Consider the following 18,878-nt stretch of genomic DNA (forward strand, 5'->3'; position numbering starts at 1 on the left):
GGTGATAAAAATGAAACTGGTTTCAGCAAATAATATTCTGAGTATTAAAAAGTGCTTCAAAGTGGAGATCAGTGAATTGATCTTGTTCCTGGAAAAACATTTCCAGGAAATACTATGTTTACATTTTTGGGCTGAAACATTTTAACTGGTTCTGCTTCACAGTATAGCTGTAACTATTCAATAAGTGCTTAGCTCATATGGAGTACTCATTTATATTGCATTTTCACTTTATGGACAATATACATAAAAAGTATACAAAATAGAATGTTTTCAGTTGCATGTTCTGAAATGGGGAAAACTGCAAAGTAATATAGTTTTTGAACTGTCTTTTTCTGGCTAGTAAAGGAGAGCTCCTGCACTCTGAAATAGTTTTGTCTCTTAGTACCTTAAATCTGAAAACTTCTACATATAAAATATTTCCAGTCAGACTACCATGCTTTTGTGAAACTGTGACTGGTGATGAAAAATTATGTAACCCTTTGCATACATAGCAGTTGTTATTGTAGAAAATTTGAAACTGGATAATTAGATGGAATGAATATTATTACTATAAGCTTTACTTGTACACAAACACACACACACACACACACACACACACACACACACACACACACACACACACACACACACACACACACATACACACACACATGCACACACACACATGCACATGCACACACGTACATACATGCACCCGCGTGCGCACACACACACACACACGCACACACACACACGCGCACGCACACACACACACACACACACACACACACACACACACACACACACACACACATATACGTGTGTGAAGAACTTTATTTTACAGCTGGGCCACACCCTAGCTGATAATGTGAGAGCTTGCCTCTAAAAACAAAAAACATCCATCTATATATATATATATATATATATATATATATATATATATATATATATATTTTTTTTTTTGTGTGTCTTTCGGCTTTTCCCGGTTAGGGGTCGCCACAGCGGAACTCCGGTCCGCTAATGATTGGCAGTAGATTTGTACGTGCCGAGTTACCAGCCCTGATGCACAACCTTCAACGAAGGTACGCCCATTCATGCATGTCTCCACACAGAAGACACTCTAGCTGAGAATCGAACTGGACAGAGTCTTACTGTGAGGCGACAACGCTACCGCAGCACCACCACCGCATATATATATATATATATATATATATATATATATATATATCTATATAAAATGATAATATTTGGCTGGAAGTCTAAAATTTGTCTACTGCTTAGTTTCAAGTCCTATATATGATTTCTGACAGGAATGATCCTCTTACTTATCCTCGGTACTTGTGAATGCCTCGCATAACTGAACTTCAAGTTATGCTAAAAATTAATAATTTTACTGTCATTTTTGGATAAATCTTAAGATGCTTACTCTCACAGAAAGTTAGTAGCACATGGACTGTTGTTGAGGTATTGTGCAAAGTTGGTTCACACAACAGTTTAACAGAAAGGTTCCTTGAATGGGTACCCCGGAAATTTCATACTGTAGTTTCTCACAGTTAAAAACATCTATAACCTTGCACAACAATCAATTAAAATAGGTGCATGAGCTATTTTACATTAAAAAGAAAACAACCCTAATTATCATACATAAGCTAAATGTAAAATTCAAACTGCAAAAAAATAAATAAATAAAAAAAATAGAAATATGTAATAAGTACAATACGGCATGAGAAGGATATGCCTCATAACACCTCGGGGCATGCAGTAATAATTGCACTATTCTGATCCCCTCATGCTTTATATACCTTATTGCATACTTATAAAACAATGCACATTTTTATTGCACTTGAAAATGACAGAAAGATCGGCTCTTATACTGATATAGCCATTTGTAGAAGTTGCAGCACCCCAAGTCCTAAATTCCAGTTTGGCAAGTATATGACTGGGGAGTGAGGCACCTTATAAATGACAGACACAGTTATCTTGATAAAGTGTCTGAATGGTCAGAGATGAAAGCACTTGTTTTTACTGTGTTTTCCAATCACTTATTTCTTCATTTGGTCATATACAGTCAAAATAAATTTAATATTTATTTTAATTCCCGACTGGTGTTGTGTCCTGTATCCTGAAGTGTTTTTAGAACTTAGACTTACAGTTATGTTTTGTTCTAAATGAAAATGCCAAATATGTTAGGAAGGAGAAGCTTGGTACATTACTTCTGCTAGTAGGAGTGAATGTGAGGTTCAGAAACCCTCATTAAATAGCAGGAGATTAACCTTTACACTGACTAAATATACAGTTCCAAGGGTATGTATTCAGTGGTATTCAAAAGAGTATTAAGCCATTAACACCTTGCCAGTACCCACCTTCAGGTTGTCCCCACTTTATCAATGAGGGCTAGGTCAACTAATCCAGGGGTACGTTTGAGAGTACCAAAGGCTGCACCCACTTTGTTAGTGACGGTTAGGCCAACTAATCCAGGAGTAAATTTGAGGGTACCAAAGGCTGCACCCACTTTGTTAGTGATGGCTAGGCCAACTAATCCAGGGCTAAATTTGCTGGCACTGATCCAGTCTTCCAGGTTCTGTTTGAAGGATGATAATGTATAGTACTGCTTCACCTGGAGGAGCAGATCATTCTAGAAAAGGGGGATGTGCTGCATAAAGTATCTCTCTTGCTGTCTTGCTGTACTTCACATTCTATTTATCTGCTGATGAAGAAAGGGGCCCCTGGTTTTAGTGTTTGTAAAAATATTAGACTTGAGGAAATATAGGTGATCAAGGACAACAAAGTCTCTAATGGTGTGGTAGGGTAGACACAAATTACTTCTCAAGAGTCCATAAGTTAATGAGCAAACAAATAGAGCCTCTACTTTTCTTGATAGCTCAGTGCTTTTATAAAGTCTGTTTCTAGTGGTTAGATTTGCTTGAGGTTATTGTAGTCACCTGCTCAGTAAATGTACATACATAAATGGATATATGAACACTTTTCAGCATTTCTCATGATAAACATAAGTATTAATATGAATGTCACATAATTTCCAGAATTACTGTCTGGGGTCGATAACACAGGATTATGATTAGGTCTCCGATCATAACAGCTTTATTATGTGCTCAAGACGTATGCAAAGAAATTCAATTCGAGAGCGAAGCTTGAGAGGTGAATCTAGGCATCAGTGCTTAGAACAGGTCTATGTCAGCTGGTCAATGGACAAAATTGTTAAAACCCATATGGTCGAGACCATATGGTCAACAATTTGATTTGTATAACCATTCTGACTGAGATCGCTGTACAGTAGGGCTTGGAGAATTTGCATTTTTACCTACTGTAGTGCAATCTCAGAGTTGGTCTAAATAATTAGAAGGGGGTGTGGAGGTACAGGAGGTTCCCCCCTACAAAAATCTTGTTTGTGTTGTTCATAAGTTCATAGGTTCATAGGTGTGTACTAGGCTAACAACAAATAGGGCACTTAAAACCCTAACCTTGCAACACAAATGTAACACACAGATTTTATTTATATTTGATTTATAAGGGGTAATTTACTGACTGCCTCTGTCCATCAGAGACATAGGAGGAGACTGGGGTGAATTTTTGATTACCCATCCATAGGTCCAAGTTGCACTCAAATAGGTATAGGGAGGAACTCTGTTTCACATTGTTGGGGAGTCTGTTCCAGAGAGAAACATGCCTGTCTCTCCAACATGTCTTTTTTATGTTGCAAGCAAAATGTAGGTGTTTTAATCTAGCAGTTCTAATGCTATTTGTTTTGTGGATGTGAAGAAGATTCATCAAAACAGGGTCTATGGATAACTTGTATGCCAGGCAAAGATTACCTCTCAGATGTCTTTATGATACTGAGTAAAGAGTCAGCACTTTGAGGTGATCAGTGTAGGACATCGTGTTTACTCTCTGTATTCCATTACAATTGCTGCATGTACATAATGAAGAGGGCATTACACTCTATGATGGGCCTGATGAGGGCTGAGTGCAGTGGTATGATGACCTCTCTGGACCTAAATGCCATGCCCTTGCTTATAAGTTGAGCAACATAGAAGGATTTTCTCATTTCCTTGGACAGATGTTGGTTGAAGGCTAGGCTACTATATACATGAGTTTTCAGATCCCTGACAAGTGATTTACTAGTCAAGGATCTGAAACCCATGTAGATGGTAACCTAGCCTGACTAGTTGAAAGATCTTTTAAGGGTGTTTTTTTGATAACATAGTTACCTGGGGTGGCAGACTTCCCAAAAGGTACTATAACGCATTTCTTAGTATTGAATTTTAAGCCATGGCTTTGGCATCAAGACTTTGTCTGAATTAGACCTTGCTTAAGAGTGTTCCTGTCTTGGGGGGATTCAATGACTACTCCTACTTTGCAATCATCTGCAGACTTGGTTAGCCAGAGGACTTTGACATTGGCTTTCACATCGGAGAAGTAGATGCCAAAGAAGAGTCTTGAACAGAGCCCTGGGGGACTTCATTGGTGACCGTCCTCTTTGTGAAGGTTCCCTCACAAAGTCTAACCTCCTGGGTCCTATCAGTGAGCCAGCTAGCTATCCGCCATGTTATAAAAGGGTTTACACTTAGTTTTGTAACTTTGTTGACAATGCCCAAGTGGGGTTTTATATCACATGCCTTAACCAGATCTAGGTAGGTATTATGCACCATTTTCCCCTCATCTATTGTTTTATTGATCTTTTCAAAGAAGTCCACCAGATTCAGTAAGCATGACCTTCCTTTGACAAAGCCAAACTAAGATGGATCCAGTGTCAGAAGGTCTCCTATGTCCTTGTTGATAATTTCCATGATAATTTTTTCCATGGCTTTGCAAATAAGACTAGTCAGACTAATGGGTCTGTAGTTTGCTGGATATGTTGAAGGTCCTCCCTTATGAAGGGGGATGACCATTGCAGTCCTCCATTAATGTGGCAGAAAGCCTGTTTTAAGATGGACATGTATCCAGTCGGACTATCCCGGTCAACAAATGTAAAATAAAATAAATAAATAAATAACATAAATAAATAATGACTCCAGGGGTCCTGATAAGTCACATTTTAGACTATTCATGAAGCATCCTGAGATATTTATTATTGGGGCCCATTGAAGCAGTGTACTTAGATGTACTTAGATTTAGGGATTGCAGGCAGTAGATGCTCCCAAGTTACAGTTAGAGGGGATATGTTTGTGGGTATTATTGTGGAGATTTTTGGGGGGAAGGGGGGGATAAATTTAATTGAATGAATGTGGAACCATTAACTACCAGTTTAGCACATTGCTATGTACTGCCCTTGAGGTTTCTGATATAGCTGTAGAAGGCCTTATGGTTATATTTTACCTAGGAAGTTATCTTAACCTCAAAGCTGACTTTGCTTGACATAATTAGTTGCCTATTTACTTGATGAGGGAGGTTTTTATCTTTATGAGTATTACCCTTCCTGATTTTTGTCTTTTTTTTCTCTTTTGTTGTATATCCTGTTTAATTTGGGATGGCACCAGGGTGGTCTGTTTTGGGGCTAGTTCTGGGCGTATTTCTGGTAGGTACAGCAGCCTGTATTCAGCCATTGGCATGGTTGTGCAGAGTTTCTGAGAGCAATTCAGCATAGGCTGGTGTATTCTCAGAGTTTGAAGTCGCATTAGATTTTGAAAAAGCATCACTTAATAAAAGGTAATTTGCCTTTGAATAGTTCCTAACTGTTACTGGTTTTAATGGGATTAAGGAGTTAATTTTGATTTCAAAGGAGACAGGTTTATGGTTGGACCTTACCAGGGAAGGTGAGATATTGGCGGTGGTGCATCATTCTCCCATATTTGTGAGAACTGATTTCAATATATTGGAGATTCTAGTGGGTATATTCACTGTTTGCTCAATGTTCTTTGCATTTACGAAGTCCAGAAATCTCTGTGCCTGTGGATTTGAGGCCATTTAGGATTCCCAATCTATAGAAGGTTAATTAAAGTCTCCCATGAGTAGGGGGCTATTTGGATTGTAAGTGTCCCCAGTAGGTCCAAGTATGCATTGTGAGATTCCTGACACATGGAGGGTGACCTATAAATGGTTAGGATATAGTACTAGATTTTTTCTATGGTGATTTGCATGTGGAGAAACTCCAGCACATCATCCTGTTTGACCACCCTAGAGGTATACTTGTTACTGTTGTATGCTGAGGCAACTCCACCTTTAGCCCTTGTCTGTGCAGATACTGGTCTAAAACTGTGAAAGGCACTGAAACCTTTTGCTTTAGGGGTACTCTCTGCTGCTTTAAACCATGTCTCAGTAACTGCACAAATATCTATATTTTCATGTGTGAGGAGAGCTTGGAGGGAGTGTAGTTTTTTATTTAGACTCCTGGCATTGAGCAGTAACACCTTGAGGCTCAGTTGATTTGGCTATGTCTTCAGGCCTGTCAATTTGGCAATGTCTAAAAAAGGCACTATGGGGAGGACAAAGCCTTAGCCAATATTGGAAAGCCTAGAGGGGAAAGGTGCAGAGCATCCTTGGCAAAGCAATGTGGTCTGTTGGCCATGGCCTTCCATGCTGAAAAGTATTGAATCCCTTAGAATTTATTTATTTTATTTATTATTTATTTAAATTTGTTGACCAGGAGCGTCCGACTGGATGTGGGTCCATTTTCAGCGGAGGCCCAGGGAGAAAAGCTCCACAGTAAAATAAACAGACAGTAGTTACATTGGATTACATAGTGATTAACAATTTAACATAGAAATTACTTACAACATATTTACAGATGAAGAACATAGTACATCAGTAGACAACTAGAATCTTTATCTGTGAAGTACATAACAGGCATTAACAAATGTAACAATGAGAAGTTCCTGCTGTATAATAAGTACTAGGCTTATGAGCATCTGAGCTTGCTATCATCAAGGTAGTTAGTGGAGGTGAAAGAAAGGTAGTAGTTGGATGGGGTGGATGATATTAGAGTGGGAGTTGCAAGGGCATAGCCGGCATGTTTTTAGGTGTGCTTTTAATAAAGTTTTGAAGTTGGTGCATGATGGTATGGAGGTAATTGTGGGTGGGAGTGAGTTCCATAATTTGGCTATGGCGCAAGAGAATAGTGCTATGGCACTATCAGAATGACAACAGAAAGGCAGCCAGTTGTTGAAATCAATCATTTTTTACTCATAGTGCGGCATCATCCTCAGTGATGGTAATATGCTGCTCAGTTTACTGTGACATCATCCTCAGTGATGGGTAATATGCTGCTCAGTGCATTGTGACATCATCCTCAGTGATGGTAATATGCTGCTCAGTGCATTGAGACATCATCCTTAGTGAAGGTAACATGCTGCTCAGTGCATTGAGACATCATCCTCAGTGATAGTAATATGCTGCTCAGTACATTGTGACATCATCCTCAGTGAAGGTAACATGCTGCTCAGTGCATTGAGACATCATCCTCAGTGATGGTAATATGCTGCTCAGTGCAAGGCTCACTCTAGCCTATGACACATAATCTGAAAGCCCCATAATATCTCTCTTCTTAAAGTCAAGGGAGGTATGTCTCAGTTCATTTACACTTACCTGGACTATGATGGAATTATACTGGTACCTGTGGCATGATGACTTGAGTGCATGTGTGATTTGGTGCATCCTGGCTCCAGATAAGCAACTAAAAGTTATCTTCCCCCTTTTCAGCCTGGTTAGTGGGTCATCAGTATGTCTTACAATGAAGCTCCCTATGATGAGTCTTGGGAAGTGTGTTTGCTTGCCTTAAGAGGCTAACTGTTTGGGGCTCCACTGAGTGTAACAGTAGGTATGGTGTTAGTTGTTGTTTTTTATGAGTGCCTTTGGGCTTGCTGAGGCATAGCTATGACAGCAGGTGGCCTAGATGATCTTAATTGTTTAGGAAGATTTTTAGGAAGATTACTTTTAAGTGCCTCAGCATATTTTAGTCTATGTGTGTATTGCGTACTCTGTGAGGTGGGTGTTGTGTGGTTTTGACAACCTAATGTGCACTTGTATGCAAGAGTTAGCCTCCACTGTCATTGTGTAATCACACCTTTTCCATACTGTGTCTGATTCTTTAAGGATTAAGTGATTATCAACAAACATAAGACAACTGGTGTGTTATCTCAAGATGCTCATATCCACCAAGTTATATACAGAGAAGCTAAAATATTGCAGATCCATAATGTCCAGTGTTTTGATTTGTGAGCTACAAGGAGGTGGTGAATTGGGGTTTGAAGGCTATTAAGGGTGCTTTATTGGGGTAGATTAAGCTAAACACTAAATCTTACTAACATTAATGTTTACACAATACTGAATTCTACAAAATCTGTAGGTATTGCCACTTGTCTGCACACAAGGTACTTGCACCATATTGCTGCTTTATAGGTTACAGTTTTATGGAACTTTTTATAGGAAAATTGCATTCTAAATGTTTGCTACTGTACAGGGCACTGCTAACCCATGCAGCACAAAAAACAAAAAACTAAAGAATGAGCCCTTTGGCCAATAAAATCACTGCACTATAAGTCCTTTTGTGTATTTCTCAATTCAGATACACCAGGCAAACACCACCTGCCACAAGATGAATAACGCAGTCCTCTTAAAGTAAAAACACAGTAGCAGAGACCCACAAGTGCAATGCTAATGCAAACCACTTAAACAACTAGCTAGAAATCCCTTCTCCTTCTTCCGGCTGCACCCGTTAGTGATTGCCACAGCGGATAATCTGTTTCCATTTCTTCCTGTCTTCTGCATCTTGCTGTGTCATACCAACCACCCACATGTCCTCTCTCACTATATCCATAGACCTTATCTTAGGCCTTCCTCTTTTCCTCTTACCTGGCAGCTTCATCCTTAACATCCTTCTCCCAATATACCCAGTATCACCCCTCAGCACATGTCTAAACTATCGCAATCTCACATATCTGACTTTGTCTCCAAATCGTCCAACCTGAGCTGACCCTCTGATATACTCATTCCTAATCCTGTCCATCCTCATCACACCCAATGCAAATCTAAACATCTTTAACTCTGCCACCTTCAGCTTTGACTCCTGTCTTTTCATCAGTGCTACTGTCTCCAACCCATATAACATAGCTGGTCTCACTACCATCTTTTAGACCTTCCCTTTCTCTCTACTGGTACCTGTCTGTCACAAATCACTCCTGACACTCTTCTCCACCCACTCCACCCTGGCTGCACCCTTTTCTTCACCTCTCTTCCACACTCACCATTATTCTGAACTGTTGATCCCAAGTATTTAAACTCATCCACCTTCATCAACTCTACTCCCTGCATCCTCACCATTCCTCTGTCCTCCCACTCATTCACACACATATATTCTGTTTTAGTCCTGCTGACCTTCATTCCTCTCCTCTCCTCTCTAGAGCATATCTCCACCTCTCCACGGTCTCCTTAACCTGTTCCCTACTCTCACTACAGATCACAATAAGCAAACATCATTGTCTACAGGTACTCCTGTCTGATCTCATCTATCAACCTGTCCATCACCATTGCAAATAACAAAGGGCTCAGAGCTGATCCTTGATGTAATCCCAACTCCACCTTGAATGCATCCATCACTCCTACTGCAGATCTCACAACTGTCACACTACCCTCGTACATATCCTTTACCACTCCTACATAGTTCTCTGCCACTCCCGACTTCCTTATACAATATCACAACTCTTCTCTAGGCACCCTGCATATGCTTTCTCTAAGTTCACAAAGACACAATGCAACTCCTTCTGACCTTCTCTATACTACTCTATCAACACCCTCAGAGCAAACATCACATCTGCAGTGCTCTTTCCTGGTATGAAGCCATACTGCTGATCACTAATCATCACCTCCCTTCTTAACCTAGCTTCCACTACTCTTTCCCATAACTTCATGCTGTGACTGATCAGTTTTATCCCTCTGTTGTTACTACAACTATGCACATCATCCTTATTCTTAAAAATCAGTACCAGTACACTTCTCCCTCCTCAGGCATTCTCTTACTTTTGAAGATTTTGTTAAAGAATATGGTTAAAAACCCCACTGCCACCTCTTCTAAACACCTCCATGCTTCCAAAGGTATGTCATCTGGACCAACAGCCTTTCCATTCTTCATCCTCTTCATAGCTGTCATTACTTCCTCCTGGTTAATCCATTACACTTCCTGATTCACTATCCCCAGATCATCCAACCTTCTCTCCCTCTCTTTCTCTTCATTCATCAGCCCCTCAAAGTACTCTTTCCATCTGCTCAACACACATCTCACTTGTGAGTACATTTCCCTCAATATTCTTTAACACCCTGACCTGCTGCACATCTATGCCAGCTCAGTCCCTCTGTCTAGCCCATCGGTACAGGTCCTTTTCTCCCTCCTTAGTGTCCAACCTTTCATACAACTCTTTATACGCCTTATCCTTAGCCTTCACCACCTCTCTCTTCACCATACTCCTCATCTCCTTGTACTCCTGTCTACTTTCTTCATCTCTCTGACAATCCCACTTCTTGTCCACCGACCTCTTCCTCTATATACTCTCCTGTACTTCCTCATTCCAGCACCAGGTCTCCTTGTCTTCTTTCGTCTGTCCAGATGTCACAACGAGCACTTTTCTAGCTGTCTCCCTTACCACCTCTGTTGTGGATGCCCAGCTATCTGGTAACTCTTCACTGCCACCCACTGCCTGTCTCAGTTCTTCCCTGAACTCCACCTCATCCTTTTTCAACTTCCACCATTTGACATTTGGCAATGATATCACTCTCCTCCTCTTCTTCTTGATTTCCAACATCATCCTGCAGACCACCATGCTATGCTGCCTAACTACACTTTCTCTTTCACCACTTTGCAGTCTCCAGTGTCCTTCAGACTGGCCCTCCTGCATAGAATATAATCCACCCGTGGGCATCTTCCTCCGCTCTTGTACATCACCGTATGCTCCTCCCTCTTCTTAAAATATGTATTCTCCACAGCCATGTCCATCCTTTTCACAAAGTCCACTACCATCTGACCTTCTGCATTCCTGTCCTTGACACCATACCTACCCATTGCCTCCTCATTCCCTCTGTTCTCTTCACCAACACGCCCATTGAAATCCGCTCTCTCTTTAGCACTTCATCCAACTCACTTCAAAATGTTTCTTTCTCATCCATTGCACACCCAACTTGAGGAGCATATGCTGAAGGTAATTTCAAGACAGTAATAGTGAGAGGAAGGGCCCTTTTGTACAAAAAAAATCAGTGAAATGTACACAACATAAAAGCAGGAAACAAATCAATCACTGAAAATAACGTGTGATTTAGCAATAAAAGTACTTAACTTACCCTGGATGGCACTGGATGCAAGTAAAACACTTCTAGAATGCAGGCAAGGACCACCAGCTTTGCTGAGCTCCAGGAAAATGAGCAGAAGACAATATGTAGTAATGAAGGTTTACACAAGAGCAATGCTGGTTTGCTGGGTGGGCACTCAGTATTATGTGTCTAACGCATGGTTCTAAAACAATAGGTGGGAAGAGTACATAAATAGCTTATGCAACTGTCAATAGTAATATGGAGGACATTGAAAATCAGATTATCATAAGGGGTGGAGGGTAGAGACACAGCCTTTTAAAATAAATAGGCTAGCTACAGAGGCTAGCAATCCAATAAAAGCAATATTGGAGCTCTTTCAGAAACTTTAGCTTAATGTATTATTGGGGGGGGGGGCAGACACAGAATGCAAGCTAGTAAATAAGCAGAATATAAAAGCACTGAAGAACAAATTGGAGCAGAGACAATTTTCTCATTACAGTAACATTGTTTATGTGGAAAAATACAATAATAAATTATTAAGGCACAAATCTGGTAGTAGGAGTACACAGTTCTGCCACAACTGAGAATCAAACTATAAGACATTGGCCCAGCAGGGATTAAAATACAAACAGATAGGTTTAGGTTTTGCAAATAATTCCACTTGTGGGAATAGAAGTGCAGAATAACTAAGGTCCCTGAACAAACTAAAAAATACAATCAGATGAAACATTGCAGAAAAGTATAAAGTAGTATCACCACATAGGTCTCTATAAATTTTTAAGCAGAATTGAAATGATTAAAATATTATTGGTGGGTGTTGTATGGATTTATGTCAGTTTTTTTGATTAACTGCATTGTTGTCCATATGGGTTTCTACAATGTAGTTTTTTGATAAGCTGATATAGATCCACTGAGGGTACATAATAATATGATTATAATTGCAGTCTCAATCCCAGTTCTTTGTAGTACATGGAGATTTATCTGCTTCCTGTACTTCTAGTTACAGCAAAAAGAAAAAATAAAGCGGAAAGTGTTTTGGTGGCTTTCAAAGCCAGTAAAGCTCTTAGTGACTGCTGTCAAACAGACAGCAGCAAATGGCAGGGAAAGATTTTGAAACAAAATGAGGGACAGATTGTAGGCATAGACAGCAGGCAGAAATGAGTCAATTGGCTTCTGCTGCTATTTGCTTGCCTGCACTGTCATTTCTTAGTGACCAGTGCAAAACCCAATCTTAACAGAGCTGGATGGGGGGCTTAACAGTTGTTAAGATCGGGTCTTGCCATTCTGAACCTCTTAAATCACTTATCTTTTTCCCGATATTGGAGCCTAATCATGGTGCACCATGTGCTATAGGTAATCAAAACATATTTCCTCCAGTAGAGTTCTTTTAAAATTGTACTTCTAACTTCTGGTGAGTGTGGCCTAAATCTTTAAAAAAAGAAGATTTCACCTCATAGTTTAAACAAATATTTATATCTCTAGAATCAAACGTGTTATTAGACAACTATAAATGGCAAACTATTCAGCATAAATCAATCTTTATAGTGGTGGCATTCATTCAGTCCTATGTCTTAAACTGGATTTTATGATCCACAATAAAGACAATAAATATTATTTTTTCTGATGCTGTGTAAGGAGCTTATGATATCTTGATATGCATTCAAGCAACATACACACATTGCAGCAGGATGTTCTTCATACAGTTTTGAGCTGTTGTATTGGGCTCAGCAGTTTTATATGTCACTGATTGTTGAGATATTTAGAGAAATATGAAAATTATTGCAGTACAAAAATACCCTGCAAGTAACAGTGAATATCTCCTTAGATGTAATAGACAGAGGGCAAATATTGATACGGTTGTGTTTGCCATAATATAAGCTTTAAGAAGAAAGCTAGGAAAAACAAGATAAAGAGAAAAATGTTGAGCTAAGACATAGTAAAAGAGTCAGAAGTCACCAGCTCAGTTATTGCAGCATCAGTCACTGTGACAGATTACAGCTGTCATTAAGCCAGTCAGTGAAGCCACCAACGACATATAGAGTCTTTTTGTGTTTTTCATCCTTCGAAAGCAAAATGTGACATATCATTTTTTATTATTGTTTTTTTTTTACTTTGTAAAAATGAATAGGAATAAAAACAATCTAACTATTTAATCCAGCTGGCTCCTTTACATATTTTCCAAATTACTTTCCCAACAATACCTTCATATATTCCTGTACATAGAATAGGAGTCATAAATTCAGTAATACTAGAAATATGGTAATGTATCTGGTATTCAGAATATATTAAGACATTGCTTAGTGGGACAGAAGGGCTGACTGCCATTAAAGTCAGAACTGATAAAAACTTTTGGTTTAAGATACAGAGAGGAAGTATATACAATAAATATAAATTGGTCATGGAACAGCTTTGCAGTCCTGTTTGTCTTGTCAGTTATCTAAAAAAGAAAGTAAAAAAATAAAAAAACAGAAAAACTAGTGATCTTAAAACTTCGTTGATGAGCTCAGTCACAATAATTTCAAAAATCATGAAAACCAGGTAGTGTTCCAAAGCAATAAGCCTTTGTTCATCACAGACAAGTGATCCTCAGTAACAAAAATTCAGAAGATCATTTTTTCCTTAACACTCGTGTTGGTGAGGTTGGAACTAGACAGATTCATGTGCTTGTTCTTTTTTTAAAAAAGAAAGTTACCTTCCCAAATGAAGATAGGTTATGCAATTCTTACCTTTTAAGAAAATTCAACCATCTTATCTATGTAGGCCAGGTAACTGAAGATGCTGCCCCATACTTAAAGCTACAGGGTTTGTATTTTTTTCATCTGCAAGTTTTCATGACAGTGATGTGGCACCAAGAACCCAAATGACCTGCAGATTAGTCAGCACAGAAGCACTTTGTCCAGTTATCTATATCAATGCTTAAAAACAAGAACCATGGAAGCCCAGCACTGCTTCAATGAAGTCAGCCCAGGTGCCAGATCATATGACAAGCTCAAAACATGTGCCAGTTATTAGAACCTTAAATTCACACCTGCTACCACCCCTTAAATGCATAGCATCTTGAGTGTTTGTAGTGAATAATGCCACTTGAATTATCACACTGTTTATATGTGCCCCTCCTCCCACTTTTAGTAGTCACACCTATCAGATGCGAGATCTCAGCCCACTCTTCCAACAAATTAATAGAATTGCATTCTTTCTGCCATATAACACCTGATTTTACTTGGGAGGAAGTCACCAAGATCTTTTCCCATAATGGACTGACATTATTCAATTTTGGTTTTATGTGGTAAGCATTCCACATTCTGATTACCTCATTTTGTCTTTTTTTTCAAATGATACAGCCAGAAGGATTTGCCAAACATTCATTCACTAGTCATTTTGATTGAAGATCCCTTCTTCATGAGCAGTTCTGATCCATAGAAGTCTTCCTGACGAATACATCCGGAAAGAGCCTAGCGGAAGGATATTACCAGGAGCATTCAGTTTGCACTTTATCCATTCCGTCTGGTTTAGCATGTGATTGATTTTTAAATTAAGATTGTTACATAAGCAACCCTACATAAGCATTGAAAATGGACATGCACCATATCTGGTTACAAGGTGCTGTGCTGATCAACATGCATAGAATTCTTGTACCCATTTCAGAACATGTGTTCTGCAAGAAACTGAAGCTATCATCTGAACCCTGACTCTAATTTATTTAGTCTCCTTGTTTTAAGAAGTAAGCCCTAGATAATGTATTCTTGACTAAGAGGCTTCTCTGATAAATATTGAGATCAGGTAGGCTTAGCCCTTGTCTCTCAAGGGTTAGAGTAAGCAATTTATCATTTTATTTTACATTTGTTAACCAGGTAGGTGGGCTGGTCCAAGTATCCTTTTCAGCCATGATCTAGGACAAACATAGCAACAGTAAAACAGAAAAATAATTAATCAATGGTTCACATAGATAAGTTCATATTGTACTATGAAGCAGACAATATAAATACATGTACAGGTTTCTGTGTCACATAAATATTTTATGATTAATTAACAATTTAAATAAGAACAAATCAATATTTCAGCATCATTTCATTATGCTGGTGTAAAACAAAAATCCTAGGATTTGAAGTTATTAAGTAGATTCTAGCAGATTAGCATAGGAGAATAGTGGAACACTTAATGAGACAGATACATATCACTGAGGTAATAAAAGCATATAAGAAACACACCTGTACACACTACAGTGACTTTCTATGACTACATAATAAAGTATTTAAAGCATACTAAACTTAAGTTGAACATAGCTCTAAGATTTATTAATTATTATCAAAACATACTAGACCAATATTTATTTATTTATTTTATTTTATTTTACATTTGTTGACCGGGCTAGTCTAACTGGATACATGTCCATTTTCAGTAGAGGCCTGGGGAGAAAAGCTCCAAGCAGCAATAATTACAACAATGCAGTAAAATTAAAATTAAAATTGATACAATGTTTACATTAAATGATAGGGTTAAGCAGAGTTATTTAGAAACATTTAGGCTAGAATAAAATACCATGAGTAGAAACAAAAAAGACAGAAAAAATTTTTTTTTTTTTTTTTTTTTTCTGAGTAAGAGCAGGATCGGCAAGAGATATTAGTCAGGGTTAGAGCAGGGGCAAGAGATATCAGTCAGGGTTAGAGCAGGGGCAAGAGATATCAGTCAGGGTTAGAGCAGGGGCAAGAGATATCAGTCAGGGTTAGAGCAGGGGCAAGAGATATCAGTCAGGGTTAGAGCAGGGGCAAGAGATATCAGTCAGGGTTAGAGCAGGGGCAAGAGATATCAGTCAGGGTTAGAGCAGGGACAAAGCCAGTGGGATTTAAGATATTCTTTAAGATGCTTCTTATAAAGCAGAGTAGAAGTAAGGTTGGAAAGTTCAGAAGGAAGATGGTTCCAGCTCTTTCCTACGGTGTTTGTGAAGAGTGAGTCCCCAGCTTTGTTGTTGGATTTAATGGAAGAGATTTGAAGTTTATTTGCTGAACGTAGAGTTGCAAGGTTTTTGTAAGGGGAGATGAGATTAGTGAGGATTGGGGTATGCTTGGGTGGTAGAGGATCTTATGGGGGATAACAAGTAGTTGAAAAAGTAGTTGGTTTTGTTCTAACCAACCCAGCTGTTTGAGGTTGTGGCAATGATGAGTTCTATATGGGGTACCAGTAGCAAATCTGGCTATGTTATTATAGCTGGTGGAGAGTTTGGAAAGGTTGGTTTTGGAAAGATTAGTATATATAGCAGAAGCATAGAACAGGGTAGAGATTAGATGGGTTTGGGCTATAATAATTTTGGCTGCAGGGGTAAGGAAGGATTTTATTCTGTATAAGGTCCCTAGTTTTTTGTTAACAGTCTTTATAGTGGACTTAATATGGTCATTGTAGCTAAGGTTGTTGTCAATTGTAACACCCAGCAGGCGGGTTGTAGTATCAGGGGATATGATAGTTCCATTGTTAGAGGATAATGTGAAGTGTGGTTGAGGTGACTTGTGAGTAGGAGAAAAGAGCAATAGTTTAGTTTTCTTGGGGTTGAGAAGAAGGCAGTGTTTCGTGAACCAGTTCTCAACACTGTTAAATACTGTTTGGGTGAGGCACTGGAGAGAGGTTATGGACTTGGCTGAACAAATTAAGGTGGAGTCATCTGCATACTGTATACAGGTGGCTTGAGAAATACTAGTATGTAGATCACTGATAAACAGAGAAAATAGAAGTGGTCCTAGAATAGAGCCCTGTGGTACTCCAATGTTTACAGAGAGGGATGAAGAAATATTATGATTCCAGAGAACTGCTTGCTGTCTATCTTGTAGATAGGATATAAACCATTGTAATGCTTGTGGGTCAAGTGATTGGGCTTTTAGAATGTTGATAAGTATGGTATGGTTCACCATATCAAATGCTTTTGAAAGGTCTATGAAAAGAGCAGACGAAAAGTAGTTATTGTTACAATTTTTGTTTATAGAGTCTGAGAAGGATAGCAGAGCAGTTGTTGTACTATGGTAGGGCCTAAAACCATGTTGGCAATTGGCAAGTAAATTATTTTGTAGTAGGTGGTCAAGCAGTTGTTGGTGTATACATTTCTCCATTATTTTAGCTAATGGAGAGAGTAAGGCAATAGGCCGAAAGTTAGAAAGCTCAGTTGAAGACCCACCTTTGTGTAAAGGGATTATATGGGAGATCTTCCACAGAGAAGGGATTTTGCTTTCTGAAATTGTTCTATTTATAAGTATGGAGACGGGGTAGGCTATGGCTTTAGCTGGGATTTGTAGGTATTCGGCTGGAAGACAGTCTGCGGAGGGGGTGCATGGCTTGAGCTTTTGAAGGAGGTTACCAATGAGGGATGTAGGTACTGGGTGTATATGGAAGGTAGGTGATGAGGTATTAGGTGTATTTGATGGGAGGGTGGAGGTGGTAGGTAATGTGTTAGCTAGGGATAGGATGGCTTCAGTAAAATAGTGGTTAAAGGCATCAGGAATCTGGTTAGAGTTATTATGGTCGAAACCTGTAGGGTCAGGAGTTTTAGAGAGTCCTGGTTGAAGAAGTTTGTTAATGCTAGACCAGAATTTTTGGGGGTGTTGATGGTGGGTTTGTTGTAGGTGGAAGTAATAGTCTTTTTTGTCTTTGAGAATGTCCTTCTTAGTTCCATTTCGTAACTGTTTAAAGTAGAGGTGATCTGTTGGGTTTCTGGAGGTTCTCCATTTAGCCCAAATTTTATTTCTGAGAAGGATCTTTTGCTTGGTTGCCTTTGTAAGCCAGGGGGCAGTTTTGGTTCTTATGCGGGAAGAGCGAGAGGGAACATGGTAGTCTAGTATTTGGAGAAATCTAGTATTGAAGTAGGTTACTGCTTCATCAAGTTCAAGATGAAACATAGGAGACCAGTCACATGCTATGAGTTCATTTTGGAAGCTCTCTGGATTAAAGTATTTTTTGGAGTGGGAGGTTTTAAAAATATTTGTGTTGGGGGTATAAGATTTTTGTTTGATGATGTAGGTTAGCATGTGGTCACTCATATCATCTGGGAGTGTTCCTGGCTTATAAGAATCAATATGACTATTTAGAAGGATCCAGTCTAAGATGGTTTCTTTATTGTTTTGTTTATGGATTCTAGTAGGAGTGGTTATTATTTGTGTAAATCCATAGAGATGTATGTGGTTGGTAGGATTGGGAGAATTACATGTTTTCCAGTCTATGTTAAAGTCTCGTAAGATAATGGTTTCTTGGGGTAGGTGGGAAGTGAGGTAACTAAGTAAGTTTTCTAGAGTATTGATGTTATTTCCAGGGGGGAGGTAAGTGCAGATTATATAGATAGATTTGGAGTTATTGATTTGTAGTTTTGCAGTGAGGGTTTCTGAGTTAGGAACTGAGGGAAGTGACAAATTGGAGGTTGAAAGTTGTAGTTCAGATTTATACAAAATGGCTACTCCACCACCCTTTTTGGTGCTGCGATCACATCTCAGGATGTTATATCCTGGAGGGGTGATTTCCTGGTCGAGAGTAGAGGGCTTTAGCCATGTTTCAGAAAGACAGAGAATATCAAATGAGTGAACATCTAGGAGTGCATGTAGGTGGGAAGTTTTATTGTTAATGCTGAGGATGTTAAGGTGAGCTATTAGGAGGGAGTTAGGTGGTCTATTTGGTGT

This window comes from Protopterus annectens, chromosome 12.part0, assembly GCF_019279795.1.
Source record: "Protopterus annectens isolate FY-2018-M chromosome 12.part0, PAN1.0, whole genome shotgun sequence".
Lineage (NCBI taxonomy): Eukaryota > Metazoa > Chordata > Ceratodontiformes > Protopteridae > Protopterus > Protopterus annectens.